At 53.4% G+C, this 15,613-nt stretch overlaps 1 protein-coding gene and 1 long non-coding RNA gene across 7 annotated transcripts in view; both read left to right on the forward strand.

Moving 5' to 3' along the window:
- The first annotated feature begins 1,971 nt into the window (after positions 1-1,971).
- On the forward strand, positions 1,972-5,829 carry LOC123477891 (uncharacterized). 2 transcript variants are annotated; one of them, XR_006652916.3, is made up of 3 exons: positions 1,972-3,696; positions 4,478-4,583; positions 5,698-5,829. It is a non-coding gene; the product is annotated as an uncharacterized lncRNA (long non-coding RNA). The 2 variants fall into 2 exon arrangements; XR_006652914.3 differs by having other exon boundaries at positions 4,478-4,587; positions 5,698-5,828.
- Positions 5,830-7,917: 2,088 nt separating this feature from the next.
- ST3GAL1 (ST3 beta-galactoside alpha-2,3-sialyltransferase 1) overlaps positions 7,918-15,613 on the forward strand; it is a 63,115-nt gene continuing 55,419 nt past the window's right edge. For all 5 annotated transcript variants that reach the window (XM_045181580.2, XM_045181581.2, XM_045181579.2 and 2 more), the window contains exon 1: positions 7,918-8,303. The gene's annotated coding sequence lies outside the window, so the exon portion shown is untranslated. The remainder of the gene's footprint in view (positions 8,304-15,613) is intronic.

Below are 15,613 nucleotides of genomic sequence, written 5' to 3' on the forward strand. Positions count from 1 at the left end.
TATAAAAATCATTTAAAAATCCATTTTTCTTTAGGTCTTTGAAGTGAACTTTCAGATCTCTTTAAACATAGACTATATTTTCACAATTACTTTCAAGGAGTCTCTTCTTCGATGTTTAACAAAACGCGAACAGCTTGCAACAACGGGCCCAGATAGTAATTTATTAAGCCCCCTCCAATATTATTAGGCAAATGCCTTCCTCAGTAGTCAAGACATAGAGTGAAGCAATACCTGAACTTGTAACTAGGTTTAAAGACGCTCAGATTCTTTTAAACAATTGCATACAATAAACTTTCTAGTATTTTGTTTAAAATTTGCAGCGAAAACTTACAAGCCTAAGTGAAACTACTACTCAGTTACATTGTTAAATTGGTGTTAATCAAGCTAATGTCTCTAATCTGTCAGAACTTCTTTATTATTATTATACCACATATGTCAAATGCCAAACATGTGCCGAGCCCCCACAAGTGATGCTACTTTCTCGTCACTTCTCCTCCGTCCCCTGTGTGGAACAGCAGTCAGCACTAGGGAAGTGAACACGTTTTCCCTCCCATCACAAGCAAGTATCATCCCCAATGTATGAGCTCATTGACCAGGGGTTTCTGGCCACAACACAGGGTCTGAGGTGCAAGGGCAATTTTTTTTTCCTTCGTGACAGTTGGCATGTTCTATCTTTTTGCTAGTTACTATGGCAACAAGCATCTCTAAGTCCACACTTGTTTGCACTCTCGCCCTGATCTAAGTTGAGTGATCGAACCCCTTTTAACCTTGATGCACAGACTGCTAATTGTCCCCACATACCCATTTCCCTCAGCACGTGTACCCAGGACAAAGACTACATTGACCAGTGTCCCTTCCTGTGGAGTAGCTGGGAGTGGCCTGGAGAATGACAGGGAAGCAGGAGTGAGTGCTGTGGGCCATCTGTAGGACATGTCCTTAAAGGTCGCAGGCAGGCTCCACCTCCTTGTGAATGCCTGGAATAAAGATCTGATGGCTGGAGCAGGAGCAGCCATGTTAGACAAGGAAGTGAACTTAGGAATGGATGGCATGCACTGCTGCGAACTGGCCTGGGTCCCTGACGTCGTAGAATGCCTCACCAGCCTAGCCCACCGGGACTCATACAAGGGAGAAATTAACTTCTACCTGATCACCCCTGTTTGGCGTTTTCGGCAGCCAAACCTAATCCTAATGGCTACAGGTGCTGTGACCTGGTTTGCATAGATGAACTTCTGAGTCCTTCCTCGTCAGCTCTTTACTGCCTGTGAAAATCCGCCTTCTCCCGTCTCTGGCTGGGGACCACAGGCCTCAGGTATCCTGATGACTTCAGTGATTTTACCAAATCGACGCCCTGAATTAGTAGCGGATGTCACATCTTTTAAAACTGAGGCCATAGCTTCCAGTGCAACCTCAAGGTAGATTTGGCTGCCTCCAGAATCATTAAGTGCAGACCATTCAATGCAAGAGCCAACACTAATTTATATTTTATGAGTTTGCAGTTCAAAATATATGTCAACACCAAAATATTGAGTAAATCAGCACACACAAAAACAGCAATAGCTGACTTGCTGCGCACTTTCTAGGCTCATGCCCTATTTAATCATCGTTCACCTCTCCCAATTGTCATGGAGGGCTGATGCTCTCCTCATCCTCTTTTTAGACATAAATAAGCTGAAGCTAATTGTTTGGCTCAAGCTCATCTCTGCAGCTTCACAGACCACGGAATGACAGAGGTCCTCCCTCACCCACGCCTTCTCTTTGTTGTTTTAATTACCTAAAGAGGCGAAAAAAGATGTTTGCAGGTTTAGCCTCAAGGAAAGGTAACCTATTAAAAGATGAAAACAAAGAGAAATTAAACTAAAAAAATGCAGGGCTTCTTTTTTGTCCCTCAGCATAGATGGATGTTAGCTTCATTCTTTGCAAAGCTGGAACGCATATCCCAAATTTAGATATTTAGGCTTGGTTTCAGCTGGTTGAAAAAGAACACCTGCTCCCGCTTAGGGTAAAAAAAAAAAAAGGCAAATTCAAAAATTTAAGGCCACCACTGTGGGCTTGTAGTTTTTTCAAAAAAGAGAATTCCAAGACTCTCTTCCCCAGAGAGATGCCGCTGGCTTCACAGACCCTTGAGATTTGGCAAGTCCCGAACTGTGTAACTTTCCATTCTCATTTATAAAACATTTGCAGGAATGTTGGTAAGTATGATGTGCATAAGAAAGATCCTTAAATTAATAATGGCCATCACTTATTGAATGCTTACTACGTATCTGACGATACTCAGTAAAAAATTTACCGCGTAATTTTTTAAATATATAATCTCCTCCTGAAAATGAGCCCCAGAGGCAGGTACCACGTGTGCATTCTGCAGATGAAAACCGGGGATTTGTGGCTGAGCGGCTGAGTGCTGGGCTGTCCCCTCAGCCCCTGCAGCTCTGTGACAGAAGGAAGTTGCCGTGAAAGGCAGATTCCTGGGCCCCACTGCAGGTCCCCCGCATTCCGATCTCTGGGAGTGGCAGGAGCCCTGTTTAGCCTAAGTCTCCTGCCGTTATCCTGGTGCGTGCTGACCTCGAGACTGGACTCTGATGCTCCCTTATCTGGTTCCAGGAGTAACCTGAGGCTCCGTCAACGGGGATCATTCTTCTGCTTGGGGCCCGGCTCAAGAACTGCTGACCTGAGACTTTATCTATAGAGTCATGTTCTTGCATGAATTATTGATTCCATAAGCATTTAGCGACAGTCACCATGTCCCCAGGGCTCCATCCTTGTCCCTCTTTTGTTTTCTACAGCATCCCCAGGTGATCTCATGCGCACCTAGTCTCCACCACCACCTGTTGTCACCTGTGGATCTCCTGAGCCCACCCAGTCCTGAAAACGCAACTACCTGTAGCTGTGTGGCTTTCCAAGCAGGGCTGCGCACTCGGTGTCCCTCCTCCCTTCCAGAGGGGGCATCTGCATCCCTTCTCTAAGCATCTGGACAGGCTCTGTGACTGCTAGAATAGAGCACAGCGAGTTCTGGAGGCGGGGTTATAAAAGGCAAGCACTCCCATCCGGTTGTCCTGGGCTGTGCTTTGGGGGGCAGAACTCGCTGAGTCCAGGCTACAAGTCAACCCCACAGTGATCCCAGACATAGGAGTGAGGAGATACACCTCACACACCTCTCGTTCTCAGCCATTCAAGTGACCCTCAGCTTTAGGTCCTCCTCAATGTGGCAGGGCAGAGACAAGCCCTCCCTGCTGGCTTCCATCCACATTCCTGACCCACAGAACCCAGGGGCATAAGGCCACATCTGCTGTTTTCTACCAGTAATTTGGGGGCGTGGTTTAGTGTGCAGGAGTGGTAACCAGAACCAGCCGCAATGGAAAGCCCCACAAAAAACTGATACGTGACAACTGGAAATGACAAACCTCTCCTTTTCCTTCCTGGGAGGCGCCCTCTGCTCCATGTTGGTTAGGGTTGCACTGGGTTGAACGTAACAAATGGGGTCGAGTGTCGCTGCATATTTTCCCTCACAAAACAAGGGATCCAGGTAAGACGCTGCCGGCATTGGTTCCACATCTCAGGGATGGCTTCGAGAATCAAAGATTTGTATCTTTCAGCCCCATCACGCTCAGCCTGCTCCTGCCATCAGAGATGGCTGCTGCCTCTCGAGTGCGCTGGGTGTGTGTGCTTTCCAGAAGGATCTGTGCTGTGTGCAGAACACAGGTATGACAGGCGTGGCGGGACACTCTACTTACATATGAATTTGTGGTTTTGGCCCCTACAAGTTCCCATGTTCCTCGTGCTCCCTGTGTTTGGCCACCGCTTTGTGGTGGTTTGCTACTGCAGCCCTAGTAAGCTGGCCTCTCTGGGAAGATGGACCTGTGACAGGGATGTTGGGAAGCCGTGGTCCTTTATGGGTCTGGCTGCCTCCAACAGCAGCAAGCTGTGTATGTTGATCTCAAGGAGATAACAATGTGTAATTTAACCAGAGCGTCTTGGCTGAATCAATACCACTTCTGCGTATTTGCCTGAAGATAACAAAAATGCTATTCAAAAAGGCAGAGGCACCCCTATGTTCACTGCAGCGGTAATTACAATAGCTGAGATACGGAAGGGACCTAGGTGTCCATCGGTAGGTGAGTGGACAAAGAAGGCGTAGCGCATAAATGCAAAGGAATATTACTTGGCCGTAAACCAGAATGAAATTTTGCCATTTGCAACAACAGAGATTGACCTAGAGGGTGTTGTGCTCAGTGAAATCAGTCAGAGAAAGACAAATACCGTATGATTTCACTCATACCTGCAATCTTAGAAAAAACCCACAAGTGAATAAACAAAAGGAAACAAAACAGACCCACAGAGAGAACAGGGAGTGGGAGGGTGAGGATAAAAAAGAAACAAACCTGCTCCATGTGCAGCTGGAAAGAGAAGCTCCTCGGGGCTTCCTCTTAAATTCTTTGCTAGAAAACCCGAGTATATTTCTCTTTGTCTTTTTGGTCCCAAGGGAGATGACATCCACTAATCCCTGAGCCAAACTCTGGCAAAGACTTCCAGGTGGTCGGGACTGACCAATTGCTGATCAGCTGGCTTGGCAGGCCGTGGGGGCTAATGTATGTGAGTAGTGTAGCGTGTACAGTTCTGCTGACTCAAACACCCCCAAGATTCTCCGGTTGGAACGGGGCTTCGGGGTTATGCCCTCTGTTCTCTGTAATGTGAAATCTCCTGCAAGGCTCTCCTCCACCTGTTTCCTGGGCTTCCTGGCCCGTGACTGGGGAGGCCTGCCAATCAGATTCCTCTTCCAGAAAAACTAAAACCCGCAGTGAACGATGACCAGTGGGGAGTGAAGCTGAAAGGATGGCCCAGGTGGGGGGAGGGCTGGGGCCACAGACATGCCAACCCCAGGACTTAACAGAGAAAGCTTATGGGCTGGGAGCAGACTGAGCTGGTGGGGGCACGGAGTGGGGTGGGGAGCAGAGAGCCAGAGAAACAGGCTGTCTCTCTCCTTCCGGCTTCCCACTTTCAGCTTGAGTCTGCACATTCCCACCGTACCTCTTTTTATATAAGGGAAGCCGGGCCAGTTCCTCACAGCTCCGAGATCCCTAAGTAACACACTGTCCAAAACACAGGGCACCCCACGCCAGCAGCTCGGAACTCCCCTGTGACAAGGCAGCCCTTTGCTTTTCTGCACAATCACCCAGATGGCATCAGAGCCCATTAGGATCTTTCCACTAGGATGTGCCAGGGGCGGGGGTGGGGGCAGGATGAGATCAATTTCCTCAACCATTGTTACTGCGAGCTTTGCTGTTGCTCTGAAAGCATGGGGGGATGGTGAACGTTAAATCAATGTTGGGGCTCCCGAGGGAACTCGGCGTGCAGACACCCCCAGTAATGACCAATACCAGTTGTCCCCCAGCAGTGCATGTGGGGAGACGTACTCAGGGTGACGAGGAGGGACTCTCACACACGTGCACATTCCCAACACACAGGCCCCAGATCTGGGCTCCTGAAAATGGTCCGGGGCAGCAGAAGTACTGCTTTCCTGGGATGTCACAACTCCAGAAAAAAAGGGAGCAGGGGAGAGGCCCTCTCTGCTACCTCCTGAGACATGCACTGTAACAGGAAGGAAGAGGGTGGGAAAAAGCCCGTCAGCCATCTGGGAAAAGATGTGTCTGCTGTGTGTGTCTTTATATAGACGCGGTGGTGATTATGCGTGTCTCACCACAGAGTCACTCAGGAAGGTTTCCCTCTCGCCGTGGAGTCACCGAGGGGGACTGCCAAGACCCACGGGCTGAAGCGAGAGGCTGACGTCTGGTCCTCTCCAGATGCTACCAGGATAGGAGTACAGTCTTAGACTACTACAGCATTTTCTACAGTACTCTTCAAAGTGCTTTCCTGTACATCATATAATTTGATCTTGCAGTAAACAACACTGCTTTATTAATTCATCCAGGAGCCCTTTACTGAGCACGTACCATGTGACAGGCCTGAGAAGGGGGCTGCCATCAGCAGGGAGCGAGACGCGACATTGTCCCTGCGGCAAGCAGAGTCGAATCAGAAGGCGAAAGCACCTGCTATCTCATCACACAAAGCCACAGGGTGCTGCAGGCCCTTGTCCCCGAGAGCAGCAGGACAACCACTCTTGTATTTCGAGGGTGACGTGCAGCTGGAAGTTGCCCCGAGCCACACATCCAGGGCTGAGCCTGGGACTCCCAGTTAGAAGAGGTCGGGAGAGGCAGCCTGGGAGAGAGCAGTGGTTGGTGCTCCTAGGACACTCCCCGGCACCCTCCTCCCCCACACGAAAGCACTTCGGAGAAATACCAAGTGCGTTGAACACCCCGCCTCACGTTGAGAGCAAAGTGCACCAGGTGCTTCAGGAGGCCAGAGGGCACCCTCCCTCATCTAGAATTGAAATAAAGACCATCGGGGTCCTGAAACACGCCAAACTTTTCTCTCAAACTCAGGGAGGGCAGCAAGTCCTTGAAGAATTTTTAGATTCACATGCTTTTTGTTTTATTGTTTTGTCTCCCCACCCATTTTTGTGCTCCCCACCCCCCCTAAAATCCATCTCTCTTCCCCCTCTCTCTTCTCTGAGTATCTCTCCTTTTCTCCCCCAAGGCCCCTAAGTGTCCCCCACACCCACATCCCATCTCCAGGGTGGGCCCTTCACACACTGTGGGCAGGGACCTGGCACGGAGAAGTCCATTATGAACACAGCTCACTTTTATTGAGCGCCAACTATATCCTAGGTACAGTTCTAAGGGGCTGACATGTATGAATTCCCTTAACCATCACAACAGCCCCATGGAATGGACATTTTCAATCACACGCGGAAACTCAAGCACAGGGCCGAGTAAGCTTAGGAGCTCACACGCGGTGAGTGGCCGCACAGTGTTTGAACCCAGAAGTCTGCCCTGGCTGCCCTGGCCTCAAGCCCGGGGCTACAGCGTCTTCCTGGTGACCGAGGGCCTAGAGACCTCTCTCTGTGTCCACTGCAAAAGACTGACTCTCCCCTGAGCTGGGGAAGCTGAAGCATTAAAGGACCCTTAGGCCAAACTGCGCCATTTTCCTCTTAGCATTCCTCAGAAAAGTTGCGAAAAACGCGAAGTCCAGTAAGAGGACTAGACCTGTACAACCAGATTTTTTTTAATGCCTGTTAAATCTTGTGTCCAGCATTTAGCCTCTTAGACTGGCACTCTGCCACCGGGCAAGATGTCTCCCATTTCCCCACTTCCCTGGAAAGGACAGAGGAGGGGGGAAAAAAAGAAAAAAGAAAAAAATCCTCAAACCTACCCCTAAGAAGGCCTGGTCCTAGAAGCCCCAGCCCCTGGCCAGCCCCTACGTGGGGTCCCCTTGCTCTACACCACGCTGCTGCTTCCGAATCCGGGAGGAAGTAAAGAAGGCAGGGGGACGAGCTGGGCAGGGGCCGGCCGGATGGCCACTCAGTGGCCCTGAACAGGGCCCAGATGGGCCTCATCTGCACCCCAGCCCCGCCGCGATCCTCCCCTCCCTAAATCCCACCTCGGACCCGCGTCCTCGAGCAAGTGGTGCCTCTGCACAGTCGCCAGTAGGGGGATCGGCCCCTTCTAGCTACCTTGCACCCACCCGACTGGGGCTCCTCAGGGCACTGCCACGTCCTCTTGGTGGTGGGCGCCCGTCGCCTCCTCCCTGGGGCTGACCCCACGAGGCCCTGCGACACCTGAACGCCCTTCCCTAGCCTTGCCAGTTTGCGGGCGGAGGCCGCGGCGCGAGGTGGAGCCGAGCTGTCCCCGCAGCGCCCCTCTCGGGGCGGCGACTCGGTCCGTGCCGCCTCCGGCGTTTCTCCGGCCGGGCCTCGGCCGAGCCGGCTTGGGTCCACGTGGCTCTGGAGCTCTATATTCGGCTCGCCGGGAGCCCCGAGCCAGGGGAAAGCCGAGCAGAGCGCGGGTAGGAGAGGGCTGCGGGGGAGGGGCAGCGCGGGGCCGAGGGGCGGGCGCTGGGCGGAGGAAGGGGAGGGCCGAGCGGCCCAGGCGCCCGCCCCGCTCGGGCTCCCCGGCTCCGGGTCCCGGCCGCCCGGCCTGCCCCGCCCGTTACACCCGGGGGAAGGTGTTCCCGAGACCGCTCCCAGCCTCTCCCCGCCTCCTCGGCTCCAGCCCCCGCCGGCGGAGCTCCACTATGCCAGACAGTTTCGACACTTTGCAAAGACAAAGACCAGAGGGAGGAGGAAGAGGAGGAAGAGGAGGAGAGAGAGAAGGAAGGGGAGATGTGAGCTGGGAAGGGGGCGAGTGTTTGGGACACTCTCCGAAGCCCCTCTTCCCCAAAGCCCCGGAAATTCCAGCGTGTCCCCCGCCGCGGTGAGTGAGCGCGCGTTGCCGACCGCTGCCGGGGTGCGTAGGGGACTGCGTCCGTGGAGTTGGGGCTCGGGCAGTTTCGTGTGTGTTCTGCGAGTGGAGGGGTGATTACTCGGACTCGGGAACAGAGTGGTGGGGAGGGGCCTAGGAGGGTGTGACAGTGGAAGTGAGAACGAAGACCCCAGGCGCCGGGAGAGAGACTCACGTATGGTGACCCTTCCCTCGCTCCGGCATCACTGGGATCTTTGGGAGGAGGCTGGGGCTCAGGAGGCTTCAGTTTTTACTGCGAGAGATGCTGGGAAGCTCAGCGGGGAGCCTACGCCAGATCCTGGGCAGCGGTTTCTGGGGTGCCCCTAGTGACACTGCACACTCGGAGCCGGGCTGGAATATCCCGGATCGGGGCCGCGGTTGGGAGGACACCCCACCAGCAGCGGGGCTCGGGCGGTGATCCCGTACAGCGGTCGCGGGACAGTATCCGGATCCAGCCTCCAAATCTGCTGGGAGCAGGCGCAGATCCGGGAGGTGGCCAGCGCTCCCCGGGGACTCCAACGGCCCACGTTTCACTGGATACGGTGGAGAAGTTGGCGCCCGGGACGGAGCAGCTGGACGTGGCGTGTTGGGCAGTGAGGGGCTGGGGTGGGCCAAGCGGAGACAGTGGCGGGGGTGACGCTGGTGGCAACTCGAAACTCTGAGTCCTCCCTACCCCCATTAGGCGCCGCAGCTACAGCGAAATAATTTGACAAAAGTTAACAACTTGTTTGCATCTCCCTGACGTGTGACCTGCCCGGGGCAGGGACCGCTCCTTCGCAGAACGCAAGGGGGCGGGAAACCCTGACCCCGGGACAGAGCGCCACCGGAAGGGGCTAGAGCTACATTCCGAACTGGGACGGTGGCGCAACTTTCAGCTCTTTTTACTAAGCGTGAGTGTGATTGAGCATGACCTTGAGGGAGAAAGCGCCGCTGAACTTGAAGTGGGGGTAGAGGCTGCGCCCCGGCTTGGCACAGATATGCCCGAGCGCGCCTTCATCCAACACCGTGGCCTGGTCTCCCGGAAGGGTGTAAGGATCCTTCCGACTGTTTCTGATCAGGAACCCCGAGTCTCTTCTTCCTCCTACCCGAGCGTCTCTGCTAGTACCCACCACGGGCCAGGCTTGGTGGGGGCGCACCGCGAGTGCACACGTGCGCGCCCAGAAGTGTGAGAGTGGATGGGGGCTGGGCGAGTCACTGCGTCTCGAGGGCTTTCCTTGTCCCGCAGAGGGAAGACAGCCTTGGCCCTGAGGGCAGTGACCTCCTCACCGGGTCGCCTATCTGGCATCCTCCTGGTTTTCACGTGGCCACCTCCGGGGTCCCCTTGACTCTTCTGGTTCATCCTCCTTGTGGGTCCCCACGCCCAACGGATTTGTGCCGAGATGGTTTCCCCAGGGAGACAGCGAGCGCCGACCCTTGCTTTGCGGCTGTGTGCGTTTATGCGCGTGGTGGGGAGGCCGGTTCTCTTCAGCGGGGAAAACGAGATCAGCAGAGATCATGGTTGTCCAGTCGTCACCACCGCGCCTGGCACGTAGTAGGTGCAAATGCTGTTCGCAAAGCCTCTAAGATGGAAGGCGCTGGCAGGGGCCTGGACCTCCACTCCTCTCCTTCTCTGCCCCATTTCAACTGTTGAATCTACCTAGTCAAGCACTCAGTTTCTGGACGTGCCTTGAGCACCTACTACACGCTGGGCTCAAAGCCGGTCTGTTCCTAGAAGCTGCTGGCAGAGTCTCCCGGTGTTCTTTTCCGGGAGCTGCCGGAGAGCGCCCGGGAGGTTAGGAAACGACAAGGTGCACTGCCCCCTGCCGGCTGCTGGGGAAACTGGCGCTTGACTCCGCGGTGGGGAAGGGGCGCCCGCGGCAGGGTGCCTGGAGTCATTCCATTCATGGTGCCTCCTTTCGCCTTCTCTTCCTGCCCCCCAAAACCAGGGCACCACGGCTATTTTTGAAATCCGTGGTTGGCTGAAAACAGGGACCCGAGTTCACCATTGCATGTCCCCAGCCTCTGCGCAGATCTGGGAGTAAAGTGAGGGGGGTGGGGCTCATGTAGTTTCCCATCCTCTCCCTCCCCCATCTCTCTCTCTCTCTCTCTCTCTCTCTCTCTCTCTCTCTCTCTGACTTTGGGCATGAGACTTAATTTCTCAGGGTCTCGGGTTCTCAGTTTCCATATCTGTAAAATGGGATCATCACTACTGCCTTGCAGATACATCGTGTAGAATAAACGTTGCTTATAACTGTGTGAATGAGTGTGTAAATATAAGTATGTGGGGAAAGGAATTCTAGCGTAGAGTTTTGGGTTGAAAAAATAGATGACAGAAGGAGTAAGGGTCTTCTTCCCCGGCCTTTGAACAATCTCACAAGCCTGGAAACAACTGTGCTTGCATTTTGCCAGACCTGCATGTACTGTCCAGGTTTTGCCCCTGGGGCAAGGCCAGGGCCTGGGCAGAGCAGCATCTTCCCCTGAGATCACGGACTGGGAGGCCTCCACACCCGCCACCAGCATGGGGCTAAGAGGAAGACAGGAAGGGTTCCCGGTGATGGCGGAGGGTTTCTTTAGTAGGTGTGGATTTTGCTCCTAGAAGCTCTGCACCAGCAGGTCAGAGCTAACTTCTAGCCACCTCCTTGCTGACCTCAGGGCTGTGTTCCCTCTTGGACACACAGGCTGGGCATTCCCCTGGCTAGACTGCTGAACACCCCTTCTGAAGTCGGGGACCTCCATGGAGTTGCCTGGTGGAAACCTTTGGTCCCCTAGGAATGGGGGGGGTGGCAGTAAGGGCTCAAGGAGCCTCAGGTTTGTGTAGGGCTTTGTGCCGGGTAGGTCTTTGCCTCCCCTCTCCACCAAGCAGTGCACCCCCCACCCCGCAGACCAGGGCATCACTTGGAGGCAAGCTGTCAGCAGCCCCCCTGGAAGGGACCTCTTTGAGTCTCCTGGTCAGTTAACCTTGCTTGAGTCCTTTGCTGGGTAGCAGCTGCTGACTCAAAGGAGTTATATTTGGACAGGATTTTGCCTTATGAGATCAAAACCTTAACCCTCTCCCCAAGCCCCTCCCACACTACGAAAAGCAACCAAGAAACTGGAAAATGAAATCCACCGGTCGTGTGGACCTCACACTGCTTCCCAGTGCGTTGTGTGCGCATATGGCACAGGAGGAGCCGGCTTGGGCCCAGAGAATCCTGGAGTAAGACTTATTACGCACACTTCGTTCAGTTGCCGAATCCACGTGGGACCTTCAGCACCCCCTCTCAGATCTGAGAGTCTGAGACTCTCCTGCTATGATTTGAGCACAGGAACCCAGCAAGCGCCTCCGTTCTATTCCCATGGCCAGTTATTCGAAACTTGGCAGCCAAACTGTTCCAAGCTCTAGGTCTTAGTTTCACTCTGCAAAATGAGAGGCTTGGAGTTCTGCTTCAGTCACTTGGGGGGGCATGAAAGCCTTTCTTTGTGCAGACAGCCCCCGCCTCATTTGCTTTTGCTTCCAGCTCACCCTCAGAACCCTTCGGGCGTTGCGGGCATCACAGCCAGCCCTGGGCCAGTGATGGCTGTGCCCCTTGCACTCACCGAGCACCTGAGCTAAGTCAGTCTCCAGCAGTTCCCAGCCATGAGGCCTGAAACCTGACAGCCGAGGTGACATTTTGGGGGACGCCCAAATGATACCTGTGGCAAAGAGGAACCATGGTCACTTCACCAGGACCTGTGTCGTCCCCACTCTAAGAGCTGAAAATGTTCTTCCAAATCATTTTGTTCTAATCTTTCGTGTTCATGTAAAAATGCTGAGGCCCAGAGGGGAAGTCACGGAGCTAATCGGGAACACTGGCTGGTCTCATAAGCTCCAAAGCCCTCGGTGCGTCCCTGTCCCAAAGCCACACTCTCTTGCCTGGTTGGAAACTAACAGATCCCTGGGAAGCCTGCGGTTCTGTTGTTTCTTTGGGTTTTGTTGTTGGTTAGGTTGTTTTGATTTCAGTTGAACCAGCATTTAGTAGGGACTTATGTTCCAGGCACCACGCAGGTGCTGGAGATAGACAGATGGAAAAGCACACGGTTGGTCAGTCCTTGTCCCTTGACCCCGAGGTCACAGTGCTGGTCCCCCTGCTTGCGCAAGAAAAAGAAGATAAAATAGGAGATTGGCCGTGGGTGTGTTCCACATGGTTGTGCGGATGGGAGGGACCTGGGGATTTTCGGGGTTTGGTGCTTTGGCCTGTCTCCTGAAGCACGTGCTGGTCTCGGGTTTTTGTTTCCGTGGGATCCATCCTTGCTGCTCAGCCAGAGTGCAGGTCCCTGAACTACGTGCCCCTCCGAGGGCTTCAGAGTGTGGCATGTGTGAGAGAGAGTGGCTGCTTTGCTTTAGAAAGCTAATCCTTATATTTGAGCTCAGATTTAAACAGCTGACTTGGGAGAATGAGTTAAAAAGCATGGCAGGCAATGTGGGGGGAGGGCGCCCAGGTTTTGAGAGCACACCGCCACACCCCACTGTGTGAGTGGGGCAAGCCCTGCACCTCTGCAGGCCGGAGCTGGGGTGCATGTGGGCAGTTATCCCCTGGGATTCAGGGCACTGTGAGGATTAAACAAGATCACGTGTGGGAGAACATCACACCCGAGCCCCAGCTCCCAGAGCCTTCTGATATCCCAGCTAATAGTCTGTGCAAGAGTTGACTGAAGGTGGAAAGTTCTGGAAAGCTCCTGGAAGAACACCGGAAGTACAGGCTGGTTTTCAAGTTAATGGTTTGTTAATACCACCCCTCCCCACCCCGCCAAGGAGCAAGGCCCACTGACCGGCCTGTAGTACCAGCATGCTTTTCTCATCCCCATTCCCAGGGTTGCAGACAACTTGTACATTTCTTTCCCTGGGGACACAGACATTTACACCTGAGTGGTTGTGGGGGTAAGGAGTGCACTGATGTAGGGTGCTCAGCATCCTGAGCCCATCCTGTGCGGCCTGGCCACTCAGCAACAGGTGTGACATGTGTCAGAGGTGAAGGCACCTTCAGCGAACTCAGTCTGTCGTGGTTAACACTGGGACAAGGGCGATACGAGGGATATTTCCTAGAGTTGAGGGACCCAGGCAGGAGACCCACTGGCCTGGGACTCAGAACCCCTAGGTCCCGGTCCTGGGCCCTTTCCATTTGCTTCTAGCTGGGGACCTTGGATGTGTCACCGAACCTCCTTGAGTCTCCATTTCTGAACTGGTAGGTGGCAGTGTAAGTTCCCACTCTGTGTCGGTCCCTGGAGAGTTGGGAGGAACCCACAGGACAAGGGGTGTGAACTTGCCTTAGAGATATGTTTCTCTACTTTTTATTGAGCCCAGGAGGGTGGCAAGTATCTTAAACGTTAGATCCTCCTGGGTTCCAGTTGGAAACATGCACACCGAAATCAACAAGGGGTGTGGCAGCAGTGGGCTGGTTACCAGCTCTTCAAAAGAGGCGAAGGGAGGGCGGGGTGAGGATCACCAGCAGAGGAAGGGCCTGTCTGGTAGAACTGGTAGAAGCCACTGGAAGAGATACACAGCCTCCGTCCTCAACCCGGCAGGGAGGAGCAGGAGGCTAACCTCTGGCACCCTGCTCTGTCCTGCCTGCCCTCCACCGCCCCTGTGCCACCGAGACCTGAGCCCACTCTGGGAGGTGGGTAGCCACGGGAACCCCAAAGGACAGAGGAGAAACCAGAGGCAGGAGAGAACTCGCCCAAGGCCACACAGCGGGGGGAGGACGCTCGAGTTTTTACCCAGTGTGCTCTGTCGTCCTAGTGCGCGTACGGTATTATAATCAGACCCTTAGGTTTTTTCAACAGCGTCCTAATGAAAAGCAGAGCAGCCTCGGTATTATGGTTTCAGTCCAAGACTTATCACTTGCGGCCCTGTGATCAAATTATTCACCTTTCCTGTGTCTCAGTTTCCTCATTGGCCGTGGAGATGATGTGAGGTGAAAATAAACCAGAGTCGCCCTGCAAAGATGAGCTTTTATTCCTGAGTGGGCTTGTGGAGGGCCGGCTGTCCTCTTGGCCTGTTCACGGTTCAAATATACAAGACGTATTTTTACATGAAAAGTTTTTTTTCTTCCAAAAATATCTGATTCTGGAACCCTGAAGGGAATATAAAATACAAGGTAAAGATTACTTGCAGTAATTCAGAGAGGCTGAGGAGAGAAAAATGTGAGTTCCAGATTGTTTGGCAGAATTAAAAGAGGACTTTTGAAAGGTTCACTTTTGGGCGTCCAAGAAAGTACTCTTTCTGAATTTCACCGGATACTTTTAAGAAAATCAAACCTAAATAGATATCATTGTAATAGATTTTGCTACATTTAAAAAAAAATCCATTTGAATCCACAATGAACTAACAGCCGGAATGGGCTAAAAATTCCCCTCATGCATATTTACTTAGCGGAGGGCTCTAGAGAAAAACCCAACCAGAAAAACCCAACCAAAGCAAACCTGGCTACTTCTCTAACTGAGAGGGTGGAACGTCTCCAAAATTGTTTCATGCTCAGAAAGCCTAAAACAACTCCACATGAAAGACGAAAAATCCATCTAATTGGGCATTTACCTTTTCGGAAATAAAAGGCTTGATGGCAAGAAAAGGAAAAAAAAAACACACACAAAATAACCTCTTTTCTTGGAAGACTTGACCGGAGCCCAAAATAAACCTTCTGCATTTGCCAGAGCAACCTGTGGAGACCTGCCTCCTCTCTCTCCCCCCGCGTCCCCCGTTTTGTGGACAGTAGCCAAAAGACCTCAGCGCCCCCAGGAGTCTGAGAGCTAAGGCACCCCCTGAACCCTGACCCCTGCCTTTGCAGCCATTGGCATTTGCAGCCCTGACCCCCCTCAGGTCAACTCTGGGATGAGGGCTCTGCTCCTGGTGCATGTGAAGTGACTTCCCCAAGGTCACACCACCTCTCCTGCACCCAGATCCTCCGCATGCATGCCGGAAATAACCTTCTTGCAAAGTAGTTCACCCCAGGGCAGGGATGAGCCCCACGTGGTCACCGGTCTGGCCACCCCTCACATGTCTCCCTCAGCTCACCTCTCAAAGCCCCATCACCCACCTTTCCCACCTTGAATTGTGCAGATGAGGAAGCTGAAGCTCAGGGAGGTGACCCAGGGGAGCCGCCCCCTTCACCCGGGGCTCCCCATCTCTACGTCACCCTCCATCTACGTGACTGAGTCTGAAACCATGACAAAGAAACACGCAGCCACATCCGAGCATCCCGATTAGATCCTAGAGTCAACTAAGGGAGCTGCAACTTTATCATCATAACAAGGGGGCGTAACACAACCCGTCCCAACACCACAGAACAGTG

Source organism: Desmodus rotundus, chromosome 8, assembly GCF_022682495.2.
Source record: "Desmodus rotundus isolate HL8 chromosome 8, HLdesRot8A.1, whole genome shotgun sequence".
NCBI classification, from domain to species: Eukaryota; Metazoa; Chordata; class Mammalia; order Chiroptera; family Phyllostomidae; genus Desmodus; species Desmodus rotundus.